Consider the following 22,492-nt stretch of genomic DNA (forward strand, 5'->3'; position numbering starts at 1 on the left):
TTAATTTTCAAACTTTCTCTAATAGCAGCCTTTGTTAAAAATGAAATCTCGCGAGGAGTCCCAACTCTTAAAACCAATTGAGCTGGACCAGATCTGGTTGAAAGGGAAAGCAAAGCCCTGTTCCTTCCATCTCCTGTCCCTCCCCACCCATCCTGGCTGCCTCTGAGGTTCAGCAGAACACTTCTGGAAGCCATCATCCTAACTTAGATTGATGCGTAGATTCAGAGAATCGAGACTTGGATGAAGTGCTGTAGATCACTCCCCATCACTATTTTCCTAAGCTGAATTTTGGATCAGCACTGACTAAGGATGTAGGGAAACAGTTATTCATCAATGCAAATTAGTGCACCTATTCTGGAAGACAATCAGGCAATATCTATAAAAAGTAGTACTAAGTAGTAGTGAATTCAAGGTTCTATTCCCAAACACATACAAGTATTCTAAATTGCCATTTAAGTGCAGACCCATATGATGACATGATTGGCCAAGCTGAAGATAGGATCAGGATCCTCTTAGGCAGTGGTTCTCAAGCTTAAGCTGATATCAGAGTCACCTGGAGGCTTGTTAAAACATAGATTGATATAATCCCATCCCAGAATTTCTGATTTAGTGGGCCTGGGAAGGAGCCTGAGAATCTGTATGTCTCACAAATTCCCAGGTAATCCTGTTGCTGCTAGTCTGGGGACCACGGCTTGAGAATCACTACCCTTTAGGAAATTTAAGGAAACCTAAAGTGGTCACCCCACCTATCCAGACAGGGCATCCATTTGCAGGTATATAATACTCCTCAAAATATAATTTTGAATATAGTGTAACCCAAATGTATGGAACAATCAAGGCATTCAAGTGATGTGACTTAACATGGCAACAACAAATGTTGTAAGTAAGAAAAAACTGAAAACCTCATTGTCACCTTGGCCTTAAAAATATACATTAGTGGGACGCCTGGGTGGCTCAGTCATTAAGAGTCTGCCTTCAGCTCAGGTTATGATCCCAGGGTCCCTGCTTGGCGGGAAGCCTGCTTCTCCCTCTCCCACTGCCCCTGCTTGTGTTCCCTCTCTTGTTGTCTCTCTGTCAAATCAATAATGTCATATAAATAAATAAAATCTTTAAAATTATATTACACACACACACACATTAGTAAAGAAGCCTAAAGGTCTAATTGAATGAGACAACCTCCTGGTAGACAAAAACAAAGAGAAAAAAAAAAAACAACAAAAAACCTAACATCTCATTGGTTTGATTTACTTTAATTCTGAGTGAGATTTCATGTTTATATTTCTTTTTCTGTGAACTATCTTTTGATGCATATCCTTTCCCTATTTTAATAGGATTATTCATCTTTTTCTTAACAATTTAACACAACCTTCTGTCAGCCATTGGGTTGCAAATATTTTTCAAGTTTGCTTTAACTTTGTGGTCATTTTTTAATTTACGTGTTTTGAAATTTGTTATATCCAAGCATATATATCAATCTTTTCCTTACTATCTAGTGATTCTACATTTTGAAACTTAGAAAGCTCAAAATCTTCTCTATTGCAAATCACATTTTTTAAATTTCACCTGTTTTCCTCTATCACTTTTTATGGATTTGTGTTTTTATGGTTAAATCTTTGACTCATCAGGATTTTACCTTGATAGAGTGATCTAGCTTTATTCTTTTCATCAACCACTAACCAGGTACCCTTAAGCTACTTACTAAATTATCTAATATAAAGCTGCCCTTCTAAAGAAAAGGAAAAGAGCCGTATTTCCCAGACTTCCCTGATGACAAGAATCCCCTAAGGCACATATTAAAATACAAGTTCCAGGGGCGCCTGGGTGGCTCAGTCGTTAAACGTCTACCTTCGGCTCAGGTCATGATCCCAGAGTCCTGGGATCGAACCCCGTGTCCGGCTCCCTGCTCTGCAGGAAACCTGCTTCTTCCTCTCCCATTCCCCCTGCTTGTGTTCCCTCTCTGGCTGTCTCTCTCTCTCTCTCTCTCTCTGTCAAATAAATACAATCTTTAAAAAATAAAATAAAATAAAATACAAGTTCCCAGGCCCCTCCTCAAGAAACTCTAATTAATTAGGGGGGGCAGGAGTTTATATAATTTCAACAAGTACCCCCAGATGATTTTTATTGTCTAGGAAGTTTGGCAAACACCAGAGTAGACTCTGTTCTGGATCTAAATAGATAGAACCATGCCATCAGAGACTGGATCTTGGACATTTCTTGAGAAGTCTGAGAATTTGCATTTCTCATAAATTCCTGGAGCTGAAGAATTAAATCTAAAACCTCTATTTCTGACCTTGTCTCCCACTAACTCTCCATACCCCTGTCTCTGCTTGATTTTCCTCCCTAGAAGCTATCACCATCTGACATATTATTTGCTTGTCAGTAAAGATAGGAATTTCATTTTGCTCACTTCTATGTCATCATTAGGACTATGGGTGGTATACAATAGATACAAAGCAATAGTTGTCTAATGAATTAATGTTTCTCCAGTTCAGAGTTCTCTTCTGAGATCCTGACTCTGTTACCCACTGCCTAGTAGATACTTTCACTTGAATGTCCTGTGGGAACTTTAAACTTAATATATCCGAGATTGAGCTCATTTCTCCCACCTCAACCCAAACCCTGACTCCTAGTGCACCCTGGCTTGGACAATAGCCTCACCAACCCTCCTACTTAAGGAGAAGGCATCCTTGAGACCCTCTCATCTATATCCTACCACTAAGGCGTGGTGATCCTACTTTTCATCCTCTCTCAAATCTGCACTCACCTCTTCAATGCCTTAGTTCAACTCATCATTATCTCTTGCCTGAATTATTGCAAAAGGTTCCTCTAGTCTCAACATCCTCCCCAATAAGTACAAATTTCTACAAATCTGTAATCCTCACTTAAAATCTTTCAATGGTTCTGCACTGTCTTGAGATGTAGTTTAATTGCCTTGACTCACTAGACTCACTCATACCAACCTCTGTCATCTATTTCCTCATGCCCTTCAACCCTTGATCCAACAGAATTAACTATTCCTTCTCCATGGACAAGCAGTGGTGAAGCAAGAGGGGAACAATGACAGCAGTCTGTCCTGGGTGGAGGCAGCAATGGGCTGTCTGATGCACTGACTACAGGAAATTTTTCAGCCTAAATTGGAATTGCTTAAAAACCAATTTTTGCAGGAAAAAATTGGAAAAAAATTATTGAGGAAAAACTCCCTTCTACCGTTTTAGGTTCTGTGGCTGGGCCCAAGAATTAAACTGACATAAGATAGATTAATAGGTGAAAAGCACACACATCTTATTTAGTATTTTTATGTGCACACAGGAAAGTATACATGGAAAATGAAGACCCACAGAAGCACTGAAGACTGAGAGCTTGTATGCTTTTTATTTTTTTACTTTTAAGAAAGATATTTTATTATTTTTTTTAAAGATTTTATTTATTTATTTGACAGAGAGAGAGAAGGAGCACAAGGAGACAGAGCGGCAGGCAAAGGAAGAGGGAGAAGCAGGCTTCCCGCTGAGCAGGGAGCCCATGGGACTCAATCCCAGGACCCTGGGATCACGACCTGAGCTGAACGCAGATGCTTAACCAAATGAGCCACCCAGGCACCCCGAGCTTATATACTTTTTAAACAAAGAAATTACAAATTTGTGGAGAGGTGACAAGACAAAGGGGTTTGGGCTAGGGGCAGTAAATTGTGGGACAGTGACTGAAAAATACATGAAGGAAACTAATGGAAGATCAGGGTTACTTTAGGTTTGTTTGTCCAGATTCATTTTGGCATTGATTCCCAGTCTCCTGTGATAAAAATGTTCTTCTCTTCCTGATCCAGGGAGAGGAAATTTTATGACCTGATTTAGGTAGAACGGGGGAGGTCAGAGAGCCCTTTCTATACCTGCTGTTGCTCAAGAGACTTCAGCTCAAAATAATGTCAAAGCAGCATGTTATGGGGTGGCATGTTCTGAACCAGCAATTCTAGATGATGATAGTAAGAGAGAGAGAAAAAAAAAAGCCAGGCTCCAATCTCCAGAAACAGATCAAATGCAGTAGTTTCAATGCATTACAAACTGATGTGATACAGCTAAGCTATGTCGTTCTCTTGTTGGACATAAACATCTTGCAGAACTTCAGACATGGTCACTTGCACAACACCAAGTACCATATAGCTCACTCTCCCGGCTAACATGCTTGACTGCTTTACCAATTACTGCTTTAGCTTTGATTAGTCCCCACCCCCTTCATAGGTAAGATTTATTGAGATGTCCAATCATAGAACTGTCCCATTTTCTAGTAGCACCTAATCCAGAGTGAGCCCTTGTTTCCTTAGATCCTCCCCCAAATTACCCAACTACAGCCCAAATCCAAACCAAGTAGGTTCTTTCTAACACCCTCTTGGTGAGACAACCCGTAGTTCCTCATGGTGTGTGTTCTCCCTTGCTGCAACAATAAACACAACTTACTCAACTGCATGTGTGTTCCTGTTTGGGTGAAGGGCATTGATAAAATGCAAAATCTCTTATAGGTCTAACTTTTAAACAACTGCTACGGTCATTGTTGAGTTTTAACAAAATACATGTAGCCTTCCAATTAGACCGTTTTTATTACTCAGGACTTCTGCCTGCATTGCATTTTCTCGTTCTCTTGCCAGGTAACCTCTGCTCATTCTCAGGCCTTAGCTAAGGTGATACTGCTTCTGGAAAACCACCTTCAAAGTTTCCCCAGTCAGAGCCCCTCTGGACCTATATTTCCTTTTTGATAGTGTCAATGCTTGTTTAACTGTTTATTACCACAGCCAGCTTGTGAGCAGCATACGGATATGGCTTGTATTCCTCTTGCTGGCTCAATAAGTGTTTGTTAAGTGCATTAAATAATGAGTCCCCTCCCATGCCACAAAGAAACAGGGCAAATAAGTAACTGGCCTGAGCTACAGAGCAAGTCTTTTGGTAGAATTTCCCAAGCAGGAAGTTTCTAAATAGAAAGTTTTCTAGGAAGAGTTCCCACAGCAAACTTGTGAAAACCAAAAGAACCAGCCTCAGTTTTTGTTTTTGTTTTTTTTTTAAGATTTTTATTTATTTTTGCAAGAGAGAGCATGTGGGAGAGAAGTAGACTCCCCACTGAGCAGGGAGCCAGATATGGGACTCAACCCCAGGACCCTGGGATCATGACCTGAGCCAAAGGCAGACGCTCAACCGACTGAGCCACCCATGTGCCTGAACCAGCCTCAGTTTTACCTTCCCTCCATTCTTTCAGTCCCTGCCTCTCTCTACCCTTTAATATCACAGAAGTATCCCAAGAAAATTCAACGGTAAAGATAAGAAAAGTAAAAATCCACCAGAGATGTCTAAAAACAAACAGACTATCAAGAAGAATAACAACTGGTGTGGGAGGCAGGGGAAGACCAGATGTGGGAAATGTCCTCCACCCTAAAGTAGACCTGTGAGGAGCAAGCACTTCCCTCCTTAACCTTCAACCCTGCCAGGTACAAAGTTTTCAGAATTAGGAGTGAAGGGGCAATAAACTTGGGTCTCCAAAGGCTGAGGTAAACCTGGGAGAAAGAAAATAAGACTGACTTCTGGGATGGGGGATAGAGAGTCTCCAGTTCTCTTGAGGATCCACCACTAGTGTGGGTCAGCAGGTAAGAGGAAGCCAAGCATCCTGGATGAGAACTGTTTTGAGTTTCCTTGTCGTTAGCATTTTATTTATTTATTCTTAAAGAATTTTATTATTTATCTTATAATAAGAATATATAATAATAAATAAAGAATTCTACTTATTTATTTGAGAGAGAGCACGAATGGTTGGGAGGGGCAGAGAAAGAGAGGGAGAGAGAGTGGGGAGCCTGATGCGGGGCTCAATCCCAGGACCCTGAGATCACGACCTGAGCTGAAGGCAGAACCTTAACTGACCGAACCACCCAGGCACCCCTGTCATTAGCATTTTAACATGAGGATTGAGAGTGATAAACACTCACTTATGTTCCCGAGAGCTCTTCTGTCATGTGTTTAGGGATGACACCCAATCCACAAGATGACTCACGGGGGACCCTGTGCAGTCCAGCAGCCTTGACCATCACAGGTGCCCCAGGAAGGTAAAATGGTATGGAATATCCAGAGTTGATATGAATGTCCTGTGTGGACACTCCAGTCTGCTTCTCTGGCCCAGAAACACAGTATTCCACATACAGATTTGCTATACTGATTAAAATGTATGTTTTGAGGCAGAAAAAGATTCCCTACATTATAGTGGGACTGAGAACTTACACGTCAGGCTGAAGCCTGATACAAATTAAACAAATGAGTAACAAACCCTTCTGGAGAGGAGCTTATAATGGAAACACTGATGGGATATAATTATGATCTGGATTTTGATCACTATATTCTATTGAAGACACCTCCAATATACAGGAGTTATGTAAAATACCGGCACACTGTTGTCAAGTGGCATTTGAGAAAAGCATTAGGGTAAAGGTAATTTTTATGAACCTAGAAAACCACAGTGATGATTAAATGAAGAAGCCAACACTGCATTCTCTTTGCTACAAAGGAATTCAAGGGAGATGAGAGAAGGGGGTGACTAGTGGCAATCCACTCAGGTCCTATTTGTTTTGTCTTCAGTTCTAAGCAATTCTCAGCCTTCATAGTTTATGTTGAAGGTCTAACTGGAGGACTGGTACATAAGTGTAGCCTGACAGACAGAATTTTCCCAAATAATTAAACTCAACAATAATTATGGGTTGACCTGTGGTACATACAACATAAGTCACAATTACTACTCTCAAGGAATTTATAATCCAGTGGAAGAGAGATAATCCAAATGCACAAAATACTAATATGCAAAGCTATACACTGTAGGTGCTATTGGGCCTTAAAGGCTCCTTATTTAGTCAGGGGATTAGAAAAAGCCTAGGAAAACTAAGGGCTTAAAAGATGGGTAAAATTTTCAGGAAGAGACAAAAGTGAGGAGTGTTTAGGGCATGCCTGGCACAAGGAAACAGTGAGAACTATGGTTTGGAGGCCCATAAGGTCTGAATGAGCAAAGCACTAGACAAAGAGAAGCAGAACCTTCTAATGGGTGATAGTCATTGGTATGAGGTCAGCCTGAAGAGGAGGCCGTGAATGTCATGCTAAAGACTTAGAACAATAAGACTACATTAATTATTGAAGGTTTGTCATCAGAAAGTAGTTCCAGCAGAGTTGTGTAAATGTGTCCAATGAGAGAAAAAAAAATTGGTAATGCCCCTCAGTGACAGAATTGTCCCCCTTTTTAAAAAAGGAGATGTGCTATAGATGCTTTTTTATTGGTTATAAATCCCTTTACAATTGTCCTTGGGGCGCCTGGGTGGCTCAGTCGTTGGGCGTCTGCCTTCGGCTCAGGTCATGATCCCAGGGTCCTGGGATTGAGCCCCGCATCGGGCTCCCTGCTCAGCGGGAGGCCTGCTTCTCCCTCTCCCACTCCCCCTGCTTGTGTTCCCTCTCTCGCTGTGTCTCTCTCTGTCAAATAAATAAATAAAATCTTAAAAAAAAACAAAAACAAAAACAATTGTCCTTCTATCCTCTTTTTGTTTTTTTCTTTCTTAAGCAAAGAATACCATTCTACCCTGGCTTCAGCACTGAGATGCCATTTAGGCTCAACTTCAAGCTAAGCCTGATCCAGAAGTTCACAGATGAGAATTAAGAAACAGGAAAAAAATCAAAATACACTCTTAGACTTAGGTCACCCAATCTTGGCAGTTTTTTTCTCCTATTCTGTCTTGGGCTTCAGGAGGAGGGAAGCTGGGGGCCTCAGACTAGGGATAATTGACTAGTGATAGGGTGCTCAATATAATGGACAATTGAGTCCTATGTCAGGGAAAGTTGAGTGAGAACGGGAAATGTGACACTCTAAAATCTTCCTATTTTCTTCTTCTAGGGTCCTCAATCTTCATAAAGAGAGTTAGTTTCAATTTTCTGAAAGCTTTGAGTTTTCTGTGTGTATACATGCACATATGAACAGATCTGTACACCAAGTCTCTAAAGAGAATACCTGTGGTGCTTTCCTCTCCCTGATGGTAATACAAAGAAAGGGAAACTTGGTAGAAAGATTAGTCTTTGAAATTCACTAAAAGATTCTATTCCACTGGTTTGGTGTGACAGATCTACTACATCAAGTCTAAACTTGCCTGGGGATGCAACATGTGGCCATGGCATCGCTGTCCATGGTGCTGACACATCATGGTGTGCTGGATAGACATGGTTGTTTTTCTCTCTCTCTTTTTTTAAAGATTTTATTTATTTATTTAAGAGAGAGAAACAGCATGAGAGGGGAGAGGGTCAGAGGGAGAAGCAGGCTCCCCGCTGAGCCGGGAGCCCGATGTGGGACTCGATCCCAGGAGTCTGGGATCATGACCTAAGCCGAAGGCAGTTGCTTAACCGACTGAGCCACCCAGGCATCCCCATGGTTGTTTCTCTTAACTCTGAGAAGATGATGTTGAATTAAAGTACTTGCGAGCACTTATGTCACAATGGCCAGAGTTGTATGTATCCTATTTTCTATCTGAGAGTAACTTTAGTTTTTACTATACTGCAGAACACAATGATCATTTACATATCCCAATGTATGCAGAAAATTCATACACTGAGTTCTATCATGTGTCAGCTAATTACAAAATTTCCCCCTCTGAAAGCACATGGTCTGTCCTTCCTTCCCCAATCTCTCTACTTAACTCTACCTGGCTCTGAAAGTACTCTACAATCTGATCATAATACCGGCATGGCCCTATCTCCTACTTTCAGCAACAGCAAGAGTAATTGCCTCTTCACCCATCATGTGCCACTAACATTCTCCTCTATTTTTTAGCTCATTCTGGTTCCCAGACTGTAATTCCCTTCACTTGTTATGATCTCCCTTCCTACTCATAAAAACTATACCCAGATTTCAAGACCCAGCAACTACCCTGCCTCCTTCATGAAAACTTCCTTGATAACCCAAGTACTTTTAGTTGTCCCTCCTCTCCAAATTCCTTCAGAACTTATTATTTGACAAATGTGGCATTTCATCTTGAACCATAGCATATTTGGAAGGGAATCTCAACTTTAATTGTCACAATGCAGTACAATGGAAAGGGCATGTGTTTTAGTATTAGACAACTCTCGATTTCAATTCTAGTTCCTCCATTCCCTAGCTTAAGTGAGGTAGTTCGCCTTTCAGAGCCTCACTTCTCTAACTATAAAGAATAATCTTTACCCTATATAAAATTATACCTGCAATAAATTATTTGGCACACAATAGGCTCTTAATAAATAAGTTTTTGCTCTCTTCCTCTTCCCCCACTGTAGCCTTCATACCATCTACCACATGTTAAACACATGGTAAATGTGTCTATACTGAAATGCATACAAAATTCAGCTTGTCTACCCAAATGTGCTGTAGATCCACCTGCAAAAATTGGCCATCTCTGATCGAGCACATTTTGGGCAGAGATGTGTCCACAAAGCCTGGGAGCGCAAACTTAAGAGAGACCATTTGAAGAAGATGTTGAAATACTTGGCTCTTGAAATGGTTTTGATGATGGCTAATTTTGTGTGTCAACTTGAGTGGGCTAAGGTCTGCTCAGATAGCTGGTAAAACATTTCTGGATGTGTCTGTGTGGGTGTTTCCCAAAGAGGTTAGCATTTCAATCAGTAGACTGAGTAAAGAAGATAGACGCCACCAATGTGGGCATCATTCAATCCACTGAGGGCCTGAAAGAACAAAAAGGTAGAAGGGTGCATTTGCTCTCTACCTGAGCTGGGGCATCCACCTTCTCCTGCCCTTGGACATCAGAGTTCCTGGTTCTTAAGCCTTTGGACTTGGACCAGCACTTACACCATCAGCCTCCCGATTCTTCGGTCTTTGAACTGAGATTAGGATTGGCTTCCATGGTTCTCATGCCTTCAGATTTAGACTGAATTACACTATCAGTTTTCTGGGTTCTCCATCTTGTCTTCTTGACAACAGCTTTTGGGACTATCGGACCTCCATTATCCCATAAGCCAATTCCTATAATAAATCTCCTCTTACATATATCTGTATATATATCTCATTGGCTCTGTTTCTCTGAAGAACTCTAATACAGTAATATTCTCAGTCAGGGTCTGATGAATGAGTACAAATACTGCGAAGCCATTCACAGACATGGGCACTGGCAAAGAATACAAGTGGATGTGGAGCTCTGACTCCTGAACAACCAGCACCCCAAACTCTTTAAAATTCAAAGTACAGTGTTGGAGAAATTTCCACTCTCTACGGCATGCCAAATTTTGACATTTTCCCCAGACATTTTTTTATTTTCTATTATCAGAAAGGGCAGAATTTCTTCTGAAAAGGAGAAGAAGATACACAGAATATCGGTTTTAAGTGTTATTTTTGTTCTTGAAAAGGCTTCTCATAGACTTTAAAAGAAAGCTTTTTTCCTTCAGAGATTTATTTTGATAGAATTATCTGAGCCTTGTCAGGAAGAACAAAATTTTGTGAGCCTACCATAGCAGTAAAATGCCAAATTATATGCTGTAAGTTTTTTGTTTTATTATCTCTGGGTCCAGTCAAAGAGTGAAAAGATTTTGAATCCAGAACTATTAGCATTTGGAAACAAAAGAGTCTTCACCGCAGCCCGCTCCCCCAGGGCCTGCTTCCCCAGCCCTTCAGGCTCCATCCCTCAGGAGGGAAGAGGCCGTACCTCCTTCTCCTCCACCAGCATGTCTCTTCTGGAGAGTCAAGGAGTTTACAAACAGGATCAATTTCCTCAGCAACCTCTTTCACAAGCTTAAAGCCAGCTTTACAATGAGCTCCAGAACATCAGCACACACACACTCATACACCCCCTACAAAATAACATTTTACCAAGGGCATGAAGTCCTTGCTGGTCCATCCCAGACCCAGAGAAGTGCCAGTATGCAGTGGAAAGAGCTTCAACTTTAAAATGGGACACACCTGAATGTGAATCCTGGTTCTACTACTGTCCAGCTCTGCTACTTTGGGCAAATACCTAACCTCTCTGAGCCTCAGTTTCTTCCTGGGTAAAGAGGAGATAGTAATATCTATGTTGAGGGGTTACGGTTCAAAAATTAAATATGTAAAATACTGAACACACTGGCTTGCCTGTAGTACAAGCTCAATAAATGATATGCTGTTACTATAGAGCGAAAGCTGGAACTACAACACCTGAGAGACAAGCTTTAGGTGTTGGAGACATCAGAGGAAGGCCACTGGGATGCAAAGAAGCACCAAGAGAGAGCCAGTTGGTAGGGCTGGAGAAAGGAGCAAGGTCCATGTCATGTAGGATCTCATGTAACCACGGTAAGGACTCAAGTTTTCTTCAAAGGGTGACGGAAAAGCCATAAAGGGTTTTGACTAGGGGAATAAAATGATTAGATTTGTTTTAAAAATATGACTTTGGCTGCTGTGTGGAAAACAGACTGCAGCTGAACAGTTAGGAGGCTATTCTAATAGTTCAGGTGAGAGCTGATGGTGGAGGGAGGTGATGGTGCAGGTGGCAAGAACTGAAGTGCAGTATGCCTTGATGGTGGAGTTGACAGTGCTCATCAATGGCTGGATGTATGGAGAGGGGAGGGAAAATGTGATTTTTAGGTTTTTCCTCTAAGGAATTAGGAGAATAGACTAGCCATGAATAAGACCAGGAAGACAGTGGGAGAAAAAGTTGGGGTCAGAGATTTCTATTAAATTTCTACCTTTTTTTTTTTCCTTTTTAAAGTAGGCTCCATGCCCAGCGTGAAGCCCAGTGCAGAGCTTGAACTCACGACCCTGAGATCAAGACCTGAGCTGAGATCAAGAGTCGGACACTTCACCGGCTGAGCCACCCAGGTGCCCCTTCTATTAGATTTCTGTCCAAATGGGAATTGGTGGAGGAGACAGGAATTTGGGTGTCATCATCATAGAGGTGGTATATAAAGCCATGAGACTAGAGGAGATTGCCAAGGCAGAGAGAGAAGGAACCTAAGGACTGAGGCCATGTTACTGCAATGTTTAGAGGTTGGAAAAAGGGGGAAATCCAGTAAAATAGAGTTTGGAGGACTATTCACCTCTGGATTTGGCAACACAAAATATTGGTAAAATGTGGTTTTGGGTTACCACAAAAGCCTGATTCAAGAGTGAATGGAAACCGGGGTGCCTGGCTGGCTCAGTCAATAGAGCATCCAACTCTTGATTTTGGGGTCATGAATTCGGTTGGGTATAGAGATCAGTTAAATAAATAAAACTTAAAAAAAAAAAAAGAGTGAATGGGAACTGATGAAGTTGAGGAAAGACCAGTATAGACAACTCTAGCAGGAATTTTATTATAAAGAGGAAAAAACCAGGGAGTTGCTGGAAGGAAAAATAGATCCTGGAGGTTTTTTTTAAGATGGAAAATATATCAGAATGCTTGCTGATGGGGATCATTCAGCAGACATGGGAACTTAATGGTGCAGGAGAAAGAAGGGAGAATTTCAGGAGTGAAGTCCTTGAGGAGGTAAGAGGAAATGAGATCTGAATATAAGTGGGAGGATTAACCTTAGACAGACACAATGGATCATAAGAGGAAAGAAGGCCAAGTTCATGGGCACAGATGCAAGAGGCTGGTAGAATAATTGTCTTTCATATTCCAGAACAGAGCCTGGGCCAGGGCACATTACTGGATCCTATATCGGAAAGGGTGGCATTCTGTTATACCAAGAGATTTCACAGCACAATATAGGAGAAAGTTAATTTTATTTTCCTCCTGGTTCCCTCCCATCGACCCCTCCTGCCGTCTCTGTGGCTTTTCTAACCAGACTCCAGCATGGACACTGCATGCTAATGAGACAATACTTGGTCCAATCCCAGGCACTTGTTTCTGAAAAATTAATCTGGCACTTTACCAGCACCTACGAGCCTCGGTTTTTCTGATGACTAAATAAAAGGCCAAGGCTCTTAACAAACATCAACTAGCTCTTCGGTATGGTTTGCCTCCATGTCATATGAACGCACCAGGAAGTCTGGACCGATCTGATGAAAGGAGAACAGCCTCCCCGTTTTGGCTCTCCACCAAACCATAGCTCAGACAGCAGGGGTTCAGCTTAGTCACTCCAGGGAGATGATGGAGGATAGGATATCCTGACAATTCTGACCCCTCACACCCATTTCAAGCATCACCTGGGACCCTCTGGCTTTCCTGAGTCCCCTCCAAGCATTCAAGTGCCTTGTTTTGTTTGCTTTCTGGCAATTCTCATGTCTCCCTCCGCTCCATCCTATAGTCTTATGTTTCTCCTGAATGTGAATGTGATCAACATCAGCTTAAGTTCCCCAGATGGCATGACACGAGCCCAACATTCAAAATAAAAGAAAGTCTCCTCCCTACTGAAAATGAAACAAAAACAAAAACAAAACCATAACAGGTTTCTCTCAGCTCACGTTTCAAAATGGCCAAGCAGAAGCCCCACTTTTTAGACGAGCTTTGTGACTTAGCGATGACTGAAAGAAAGAAGGGCATGAGGATTGGTTAGCAACGGGTTTCTGTGACTCCTGCTGGGGCTGTAGAGCTTTGCTGAATTCACAAGGGGCATCTGAGGCACTGAGATGGCAGAGATTGTTGTGGCAGAAGCAACTGGAAAATGTCCGGAGACTGAAACACAGACAGATTAATATCACCCCGATGGACACTAATGACTTGCACTTCGAAATGCCAGAGGCTCATACTGCCAGATAAGACAAGGAAAAAAACACATTTCTTGTCTCCAAAGACCTTAGATCTTTCCAAACTCTGCAGGCAAATGCAGCCATTGTGAATTTCTTGCAGCTGGGCAGCCCCTTCGTGCCGCTAGGGGAGTCATTGCCAGAGTAGTAAAGCTGAATAAAACAATCACTGAAAACCTCCCAGAGGTTGTTAGTAATGATTCCATTTATAATTCAATGTATTCAAGCCTGCAGCATTCCCAAATACCAAGCTAATTTTAGTGGTACTAGGTAAACCACTCTTTCCCCTTGACATTCACAAGCTCAACAAATGGGTTTCTAAACAAGTTTTATGATTTACCATCGACAGATAATTAGAATGTCTTTTCAATCACTGGCATCTGGATAAAGTAATTTTGTCCCAGCATGGGCATTTCTAGGAAGCAAACAAAAGTCAAGGAGGAAAGAGCTCGCTGGAAGCATGCTCAAAAGGAAAAATTTTCAAGACCTGCTCTCAGCTGCAGGAAGGGAATGCTCCCACACCAATTTGATTAGCAAAAGAAACGTGGGCTTTGAGTATTGAAGATCAACAAAAGGATATCCGATGTGACTGAAGGAAAGGAGTTTCTGGTTAAACATCTAAAACTGCAAAAGGGCAGGAACTAATAAAATGTAATGTCAGTCTCAAGAATTCAGTGCTAAATGCATCTAAAATTCACAAGTAAGCAGGTTTCTAAAGTCAGTTTACCACTTCCGAATCTGGTCAGCAAATAATGGTGCTCCATACCATGTGCTACAGGCAAGGGAAGAGAGAAAACTGGACCTGAGTTCTTAGTCAATTCTTTTTTTCTTTTTAAAGTAGGCTCCACAATCAACATGGACATGGAGCTTGAACTCATGACCCTGAGATCAAGAATTGCATGCTCTACTGACTGAGCCAGCCAGGAGCCCCACTCAGTAAGTTTCTGATATGGTTGAGAAGGCAAGAGTAACAGGACAAAGGGAGGATAGAATTTGATGCAAATTGTGTGATGCTGATTTTAAGTTGAGTATCAGAAGTTCAGAAATGAGAGAAACTAGTGTTGGCTGGGGTGGAATAGTTCCTGAGAGGCAGAAGACCCCAAATGAATCCAAACATTTCTCCCCCGAGCCTGCCTGCAATTGTCACTATTATTGCCATGAAAGGCATTATTTTAAAGCAGTACAGGGTAGTGGTTAAATAACTGGCTTTGGAACTTAGCCTTTCTGTGCCTCAGTTTCCTCATTTTAAAAATGTAGTTGATAACAGAATCCACATAATGGAACCATTATGAACGTGAAATGAGTTAAGTGATGTAATTCACTCAATATATTTATAGTTCGGTATGCCTCAGAATCACCTGAGAAGTTTATGTAAAATATGTAGGTCGTGGGGCACCTGGGTGGCTCAGTTGGTTGAGCGACTGCCTTCGGCTCAGGTCATGATCCTGGAGTCCCGGGATCGAGTCCCATATCGGGCTCCCTGCTCAGCAGGGGGTCTGCTTCTCCCTCTGCCCTCTTCCCTCTCGTGCTGTCTCTCATTCTCTCTCAAAAAAAAAAAAAAATATGTAGGTCATGGGATCAGTAGAAGTTGAAGAAACTACGCCCCCTAGAGCACCTAATTCTACCTGGGGAGGTAGTAGCGTGTAGTGTAGAATTTGAGACTTTCTTTGAAAGTCTTCTTTCCAAGCCACTTGGCCAGTAGGTCATTCCACCTCTGCTCTAGGGTATTTCTCCTCAACCTCTTGCACTATTAGGCTGTGGAATATTTTTGGTGTGTTAGTTTCAACTTGGAGTACATCTGATTTAAGAAAAAAAAAATTCAGTCATCCTTGATTTGTTCCTTTTTTGAAACTTTGGAGGATAGCTTGGTTATATTTTACTCTTTTGGCATTTTCAGTGCATTATTTTTTTTTTTAATGTAATGAATTTATAATCAACAAAATGATAAAGGAAATAATGAGAACACAGAGAATGAATTAAAACACTTAAATAATAATAAAAAAGAATAAACACTCATCATGTTTAGAGGAAGCATGCTATTAAAGAATAGTGATCCTATCCAAACTCAACATTAAGGAGGGCCTTTTATTAGTGCAACAGCAAAAACCCCTCAAATTAGCTTAAGTACGAAGGCGATTTGTTGGCCCAAATAACTGGGAACTCCAGGGGTAAATTTGTCTTCAAGCACAACTGGATACAGAAACACCAATGAAGTCATCAGGCCTCTCTTCAGTCCTTGGCTCTGCTTCTCTACACATCCTCATTCTCTACCAAATACAGGTGTCTTCATGGGGCAGGAAGAATGGCTCCCAGCAATTACTGATTCACATGTTCATGGCTGATGACTCTGGGATTACATATCTCCCCTACTAGCCACAGTTAGTAAAAGTCAATGAATTATGTCAATTGCCTTACTTTGGGTCCCCAAAACAATCACTCTAACCAAAAGGATGGGATTGTCTCATAGTCTAGGCCTGGGTCATATGCTGATCCAGTGACCAGAAGTGGGGGATGGTATAAGAAATCAAAAGTATGTATGTTTGGGAAATACTGTAGACCAACCCAAAACAAAATGCTGACTAAAAATCCTTCTAACATGCAGTAATAAACACGTATCTTTCTTCCAATATATAATTCATTTTAAAAAAAGATTTATTTATTTTAGAGAGAGAGTGCCCGTGGTGGGGAGGGATAAAGGGAGAGGGAGAGAGAGCCCGAAGCAGATTCTGCACTGAGTGGAGTCTGACACGGGGTTCTATCTCACCACACTGAGATCATGACCTGAACAGTAACCAAGAGTCAGACACTCAACCAATTGCACCACCCAGGTGCCTCCCCATACATAATTCAAAAAATGCTTTAATCTAACATAACTCAACTGTCCCAGCCTCGATTGAAAACATACCGCTCACCCTTCAGTGGGAGACAACCTAAAGACACACATCGTTTCTATATCCTGCTTTGTGTAACATATTTCCAGGCCACTTGCATTTCTCCCAAACAGGCCTGGAAAGCAAGATGGGTAGCCAAGAACAAGAGCCATATCGGTGTCTTTGCAACTTAATGCAATGGAAAATCCATATATTCTTTACTTAGCCCAAGTAAATGCTATTAATCTCTCTCTCCAAACTGAACTGAAATTATTGAAAAGCAAGTTGCATAAAGGTGTCCAACTTCTTTTTAAAAAGTTTTATTTATTTAAGTAATCTCTTCACTCAATGTGGGGCCTGAACTCAGCACCCAAGATCAAGAGTTGTACAGTCTTCTGACTGAGCCAGCCAGGAGCCCCCAAAGTGTCCAACTTTTATTTTTTTTTTTTTAAAGATTTTTTATTTATTTATTTGAGAGAGAGAGAATGAGAGACAGAGAGCATGAGAGGGAGGAGGGTCAGAGGGAGAAGCAGGCTCCCCGCCGAGCAGGGAGCCCGATGCGGGACTCGATCCCGGGACTCCAGGATCATGACCTGAGCCAAAGGCAGTCGCTCAACCAACTGAGCCACCCAGGTGCCCATTTTTTTTTCCCCCCAACTTTTAAAATGTAAATTATTTTTCAATCCTTAGAGAGATACAAGCTATAACAAAACCTCCACATTATCTATTGCTCTAAGAAAATTAAATACATTTTCTAGTTCCTTAAAAACAATACAAACAGGGGTGCCTGGGTGGCTCAGTTGTTAAGCATCTGCCTTCAGTTCAGGCCATGATCCCAGGGTCCTGGGATCGAGCCCCGCATCGGGCTCCCTGCTCGGCGGGAAGCCTGCTTCTCCCTCTCCCACTCCCCCTGCTTGTGTTCCCTCTCTCACTGTGTCTCTCTCTGTCAAATAAATAAATAAAATCTTTAAAAAAAAAAAACAAAAACTCCAATTAACCAGGAAATTTAAAAGACCCATGACACATTTTAGGAATTAATAATGACTGTTAATAAAGATTTCTTAAAGTTTATGCTTGGCTGTTGCAAGGATTATAACTGGTTTCTGTCTTGAAGTTCACTGAAATGCCAATTATGTTTGACTCCTTTTCTGTATTGATTTATGCAGACACTATCTTCCCTGTGGGAAACACATAAACTTTCAGCCTTCACACATGGCAACACTGGGAAAATATCAGCAACAACCCCTTGTTGCCAGTGCTGGTTACTTTCTTATAGTAAATGACCCTGCATCTGTCTTCCTGGTTTGTGTGCTCATGAAAGAATTATTATTTGACAGAAGTGTAGCTGAAGGGTGTAACAATGACAAATTGACCTCTACTTATAATGAGAATCTGGGGGCTGTGTGCAAATAAAGGTCTAGGCAGAATATTTTTTGAATAATTGAGAATTACACACATGAATAAATTTGGATATGAAAAATGTAGTCACAGATGGAGAAAGCCCTTGATTCATCAGACAAGTGCCTTAAGAGAAAATACAATCATAACTAAACATTAAATCTGCTGCTTAAAATATATTAAAGCTTTTAAGCAAAACAGGCTTTTAAACTCAAGGCAATCACTTGGTTCTTTGCTCCCACTATTTTGAATGTATTTGTGTGAAAATTGGAGGAGACTCCAAAAAGGCCAACAAACAATTATGAATGATCAGTACTATTTTCTGATTCTTTGTGATCCACCATAAGTTGTTATGAGGTTAAAAAAAAAAAAAAAGGTTAATTGACCAAAGTAAAAAGAGATTAATGTCCACTGGGGTGTTGAGTACCATACTTTCAGCTCAAATTTTGAACATAAATGTTTCCTTAAAAAAAAAAAAAAAAAACAACCAACAAGACACCACGACAGCCACTCTGGAAAACAGTATGGAGGTTCCTCAAAAAGTAAAAATAGAGCTACCCTATGACCCAGCAATTGCACTACTAGGTATTTATCTAAAGTATACAAACATAGTGATTCGAAGGGGCACCTGCACCCCAATGTTTGTAGTAGCAATATCCATAATAGCCAAAATATGGAAAGAGCCCAGATGTCCACTGACAGATGAATGAATAAAGAAGATGTGGTATATATACCACATTCATCTGTGTGTGTGTATATATATATATACACACATACATATATATAATAAATTATTACATATATATAATAGAATATTACTGAGCCACCAAAAAGAATGAAATCTTGCCATTTGCAACGACGTGGATGGAACTAGAGGGTATTAGGCTAAGCGAAATAAGTCAGAAGAAGAAAAATACCATATGATTTCACTTATATGTGGAATTCAAGAAACGAAACAGATGAACATTGGGGAAGGGAAGGAAAAATGAGACAAAAATTGAGAGGGAGGCAAACCATAAGAGACATTGAACTCTAAGAAACAAACTGAGGGTTGCTGGATGGGAGGTGGGTGGGGACATGCGATAATTGGGTGATGGACATTAAGGAGGGAACGTGATGTAATGAACACTGGGTATTATATGTAACTGATCAATCACCAAATTCTACCTTTGAAACTAATTTAAAAAAAACTTAAAAAAAAAACCCCATGACTTTGGGTTTTGTTTTTTTTTGACCACCACTTTGATCTTAAATGAAAGTCTTTGTCTTAAGATTGTAATAGCTATAATCTCAGATATTTCATATTACATGTAAAATTATTTAAAAAATGATTTAGGAACAACGGTAAGTTTTGATGTTAGAACAACTAGTTGCTGAAGAAGTCAATTAACCCTGTCGCTCCTATGAACAGGTCTCCAGCTCCCCTAGGTACTTTTGCCCGCTGGGTGCTGTTTACTTTGCATTTACATTGACATGAATGAGTACAGTTCTTTTCAAACTTCTAGTCATGCTACACTGAGTATCGTGAAATCAAAATACAATCAGCATTTCAGGTTTTTCTTTATGAACATTCATATACATACAAAAGTAGAAAGAATAGTAAAATCACCCATATTCCATGATTATCAAGATATTATCACATACTTTCTTGCATCACCACACAGCCCATTGTCACACCTAAAAAAGTGAGCCATAATTCCTGGTATCATGCAATACATCTCAGGTGTCTAAAAAATGTTTTCTTACAACTCGTTTGTTTGAATTAGGATCAATCAGCATTTTATTTTTTTTAAAAGATTCTATTAAATTTGAGAGAGACTGTGTGCGTGAGAGAGCATGAGCAGGGGGAGGGGCAGAGGGAGAGGGAGAAGCAGGCTCCCTGCTAGCAGGGAGCAGGGAGCCCCACATGGGAATCGATCCCAGGACCCCGGGGATCACAACCTGAGCTGAAGGCAGAGGCTCAACCCACTGAGACACCCAGGCGCCCCTGGATCAATCAGCATTAAAAAAAAAAAAAAAGTGAAATAGAAGAATAGATTACTGCCTATCATGGGCATAACATGTAGGAAGGCTCGTTACTGTTTTATGACATTTCTTTTTATATGTGTGTATTTGTGTCATTTATAAAATGTATTTTCTTACCACTGGTCACAGAAACAGAAGCGTGAAAGCCACTGGTTTAGTGATCTTCTCCTCTATTCCATAGGCTCTGGGCAGATTTCAGTGTCCAAACACATTCTGCAGTTTAAGGAAGGATATATGTACATGAAGGAGAGCTCTGTATCTTTGCTCCTGCTGTTCCCTCTGCCTAGAACTCCCCTCGCTACCATGCCTACTATCTCATGTCTTCCCTAGCCTCCAAGGGCTGAAGGGTCATGGAACCTTTTTCTGTTCTCCTGCCCAGCTGTCACTTGGTTTGCCTCTTCTTTGTTGCTCTTATCACACTGCCTTTGGTAATGGTTATCTGGATACAATATATGTTTTATACTATTGTATAAATTAAGCTCATTAAGTGTATCATGTATAACTTCTTTGCCCTGAGATGTAACTTGCTCTATGCTTTGCTTATGCTAAGCACTTAACAACTGAATAAACTGAATTGGGAGTTTGACACACTAGCTATAGGTTATTAGGCAGTGTCAAAAAAAAAAAAAAAAATCAGACTCCAAGGAGAAACTGGAGAAGAACCCAAATTCATGAGGTTAGACTAAATCATGAAAAGTAGCAACAACAATAATGGTAGCTACATCATTTTTCAGAGTTTCTTATGTGCCTGGTACTGTAAGAACTTCACTTATTTTATCTAATATTCCCAAAAAATCCTGGGAGGAAGGGTATCACCAGCGTTACACATAAGAAAACCAAGTAGTTAAGTACTTTTGCAGAGTCTAGCATCTAAAAGTTGTCCTTCCTAATAAGATTCTATTCAGAGGCTATGGGACTCCCAATTTTTTCACCAACATTTGAATCCACTTCAGAGTTCAGAATAAACTAAGAGAGAAACCGAGGATGATCAACTTGGACTTCTCTTCCACTTTGTCACAGCTTCTGCAGTCTAAAGAAATTGGAGGATTTGGAAGTCTGAACTGAAAAACAAGCAAACACCACTATTTCCCTCTTATACACATGCACAAAACACACACACGCACACACACACACACATGCACTTTGCATGTGTTAACTATTCATTCTTCAGACCACAACCTAATGATCCTTTCCCTGGGAATCTTTTTGACTCCCAGGTGAGGTACATACTTTCTTATGGAAACATGTCTCTTTCCCTCAGAACCTGTTTCAGTGTGTAACTTATTTAATGTGATTATTTGATTAATATCTGCCTTGTCCTCTGGGATACAAGCTCCATAACAATAAGGACCACTTCTGTTTTTGTTCATCATAGTTTTCCTAGCACTTAACTTGCTGCCTGGCAGATTTTAGGTGTTCAATAAATAGTGCATGCGTTTATGAGTGAATAAATGAATGAATAATTAGACAAATTTCATCAGTCGTTGTTTCATACTTTAAGAGGAAGCCTGGTACAGCAACATAGAGAATGTTGGTTAGGGATGAAGGGTTTCAGGGATAGAAACAATTAGGAGAACATCCACTCATTCTCACCACTACCTCTCCCAGCTTGTTGCATCTGTAACCATAGACCTAATCTTTCCTTCTGTGACAATGGCTGGACTGTCTAGATCCTTACCTAAAGTCAAGCCCTTCATTTTTTACTGGACCCTATTCCTCTTGCCTCCTCGATGTACTCATTCTCTCTCATGCATTATCAAATTTTCACTTCCTACTGCAGCCCTATCCAACAGAATTTTCTATGATGATGGAAATGTTCTCTGTCCACGCTGTTCAATATGGTAGCTACTAGCCACTTGTGGCTATTGAGTACTTGAAATGTTGTTGGTTAATCACCGAGGAACTAAATTTTTAAAAGTTTAAATTAACTTAAATAGTTACATACAGATGATTTCTTTCTTTTTTTTTTTTTTAAAGATTTTATTTATTTATTTGAGAGAGAGAGAATGAGAGACAGAGAGCACGAGAGGGAAGAGGGCAGAGGGAGAAGCAGACCCCCTGTCGAGCAGGGAGCCCGATGCGGGACTCAATCCCGGGACTCCAGGATCATGACCCGAGTCGAAGGCAGTCGCTTAACCAACTGAGCCACCCAGGCGCCCTACAGATGATTTCCATCAGCAACAAACATGCTATTATTTCTTCCATCTTAAAAAATAATTCACCTCCCTCGACTTCACACCCCTTCTAGATACCACCCCTTTCTCTGCTCCCTCCTTCAAAGTATATTCCTCAAAATGTTTGTCTACACTCCCTGTATCCACTTTCCCTTCCTTCATGTACTCTTTAACTTAACTTCAGTCTATCTTTTGACTCAAGAGGTCACCATAATGTTACTCAGCATCACCACGGACCTCTGTGTTGCCAAATCCTATGGTCAATGTTGAGTGCTCATTTTACCAGAACGAACAGCAGCATTTTATATGGTTCATAACTCCCTTCTTGAAAGACTTGCCACTCTGTTACTT

At 40.8% G+C, this 22,492-nt stretch overlaps 1 long non-coding RNA gene across 7 annotated transcripts in view; it reads right to left on the reverse strand.

Annotated features, from left to right (window-relative positions):
- The window catches only part of LOC123851363 (uncharacterized), a 92,452-nt gene that overhangs the window by 67,807 nt on the left and 2,153 nt on the right, over window positions 1-22,492 (reverse strand). For all 7 annotated transcript variants that reach the window (XR_010405722.1, XR_010405721.1, XR_010405720.1 and 4 more), the window contains exon 2: window positions 20,085-20,180. This is a non-coding gene — a long non-coding RNA (uncharacterized LOC123851363). The remainder of the gene's footprint in view (window positions 1-20,084; window positions 20,181-22,492) is intronic.

This window comes from Mirounga angustirostris, unplaced genomic scaffold (assembly GCF_029215605.1).
Source record: "Mirounga angustirostris isolate CCGP_5_RB_7025 unplaced genomic scaffold, mMirAng1.0.hap1 SCAF_10, whole genome shotgun sequence".
Taxonomy (NCBI): domain Eukaryota; kingdom Metazoa; phylum Chordata; class Mammalia; order Carnivora; family Phocidae; genus Mirounga; species Mirounga angustirostris.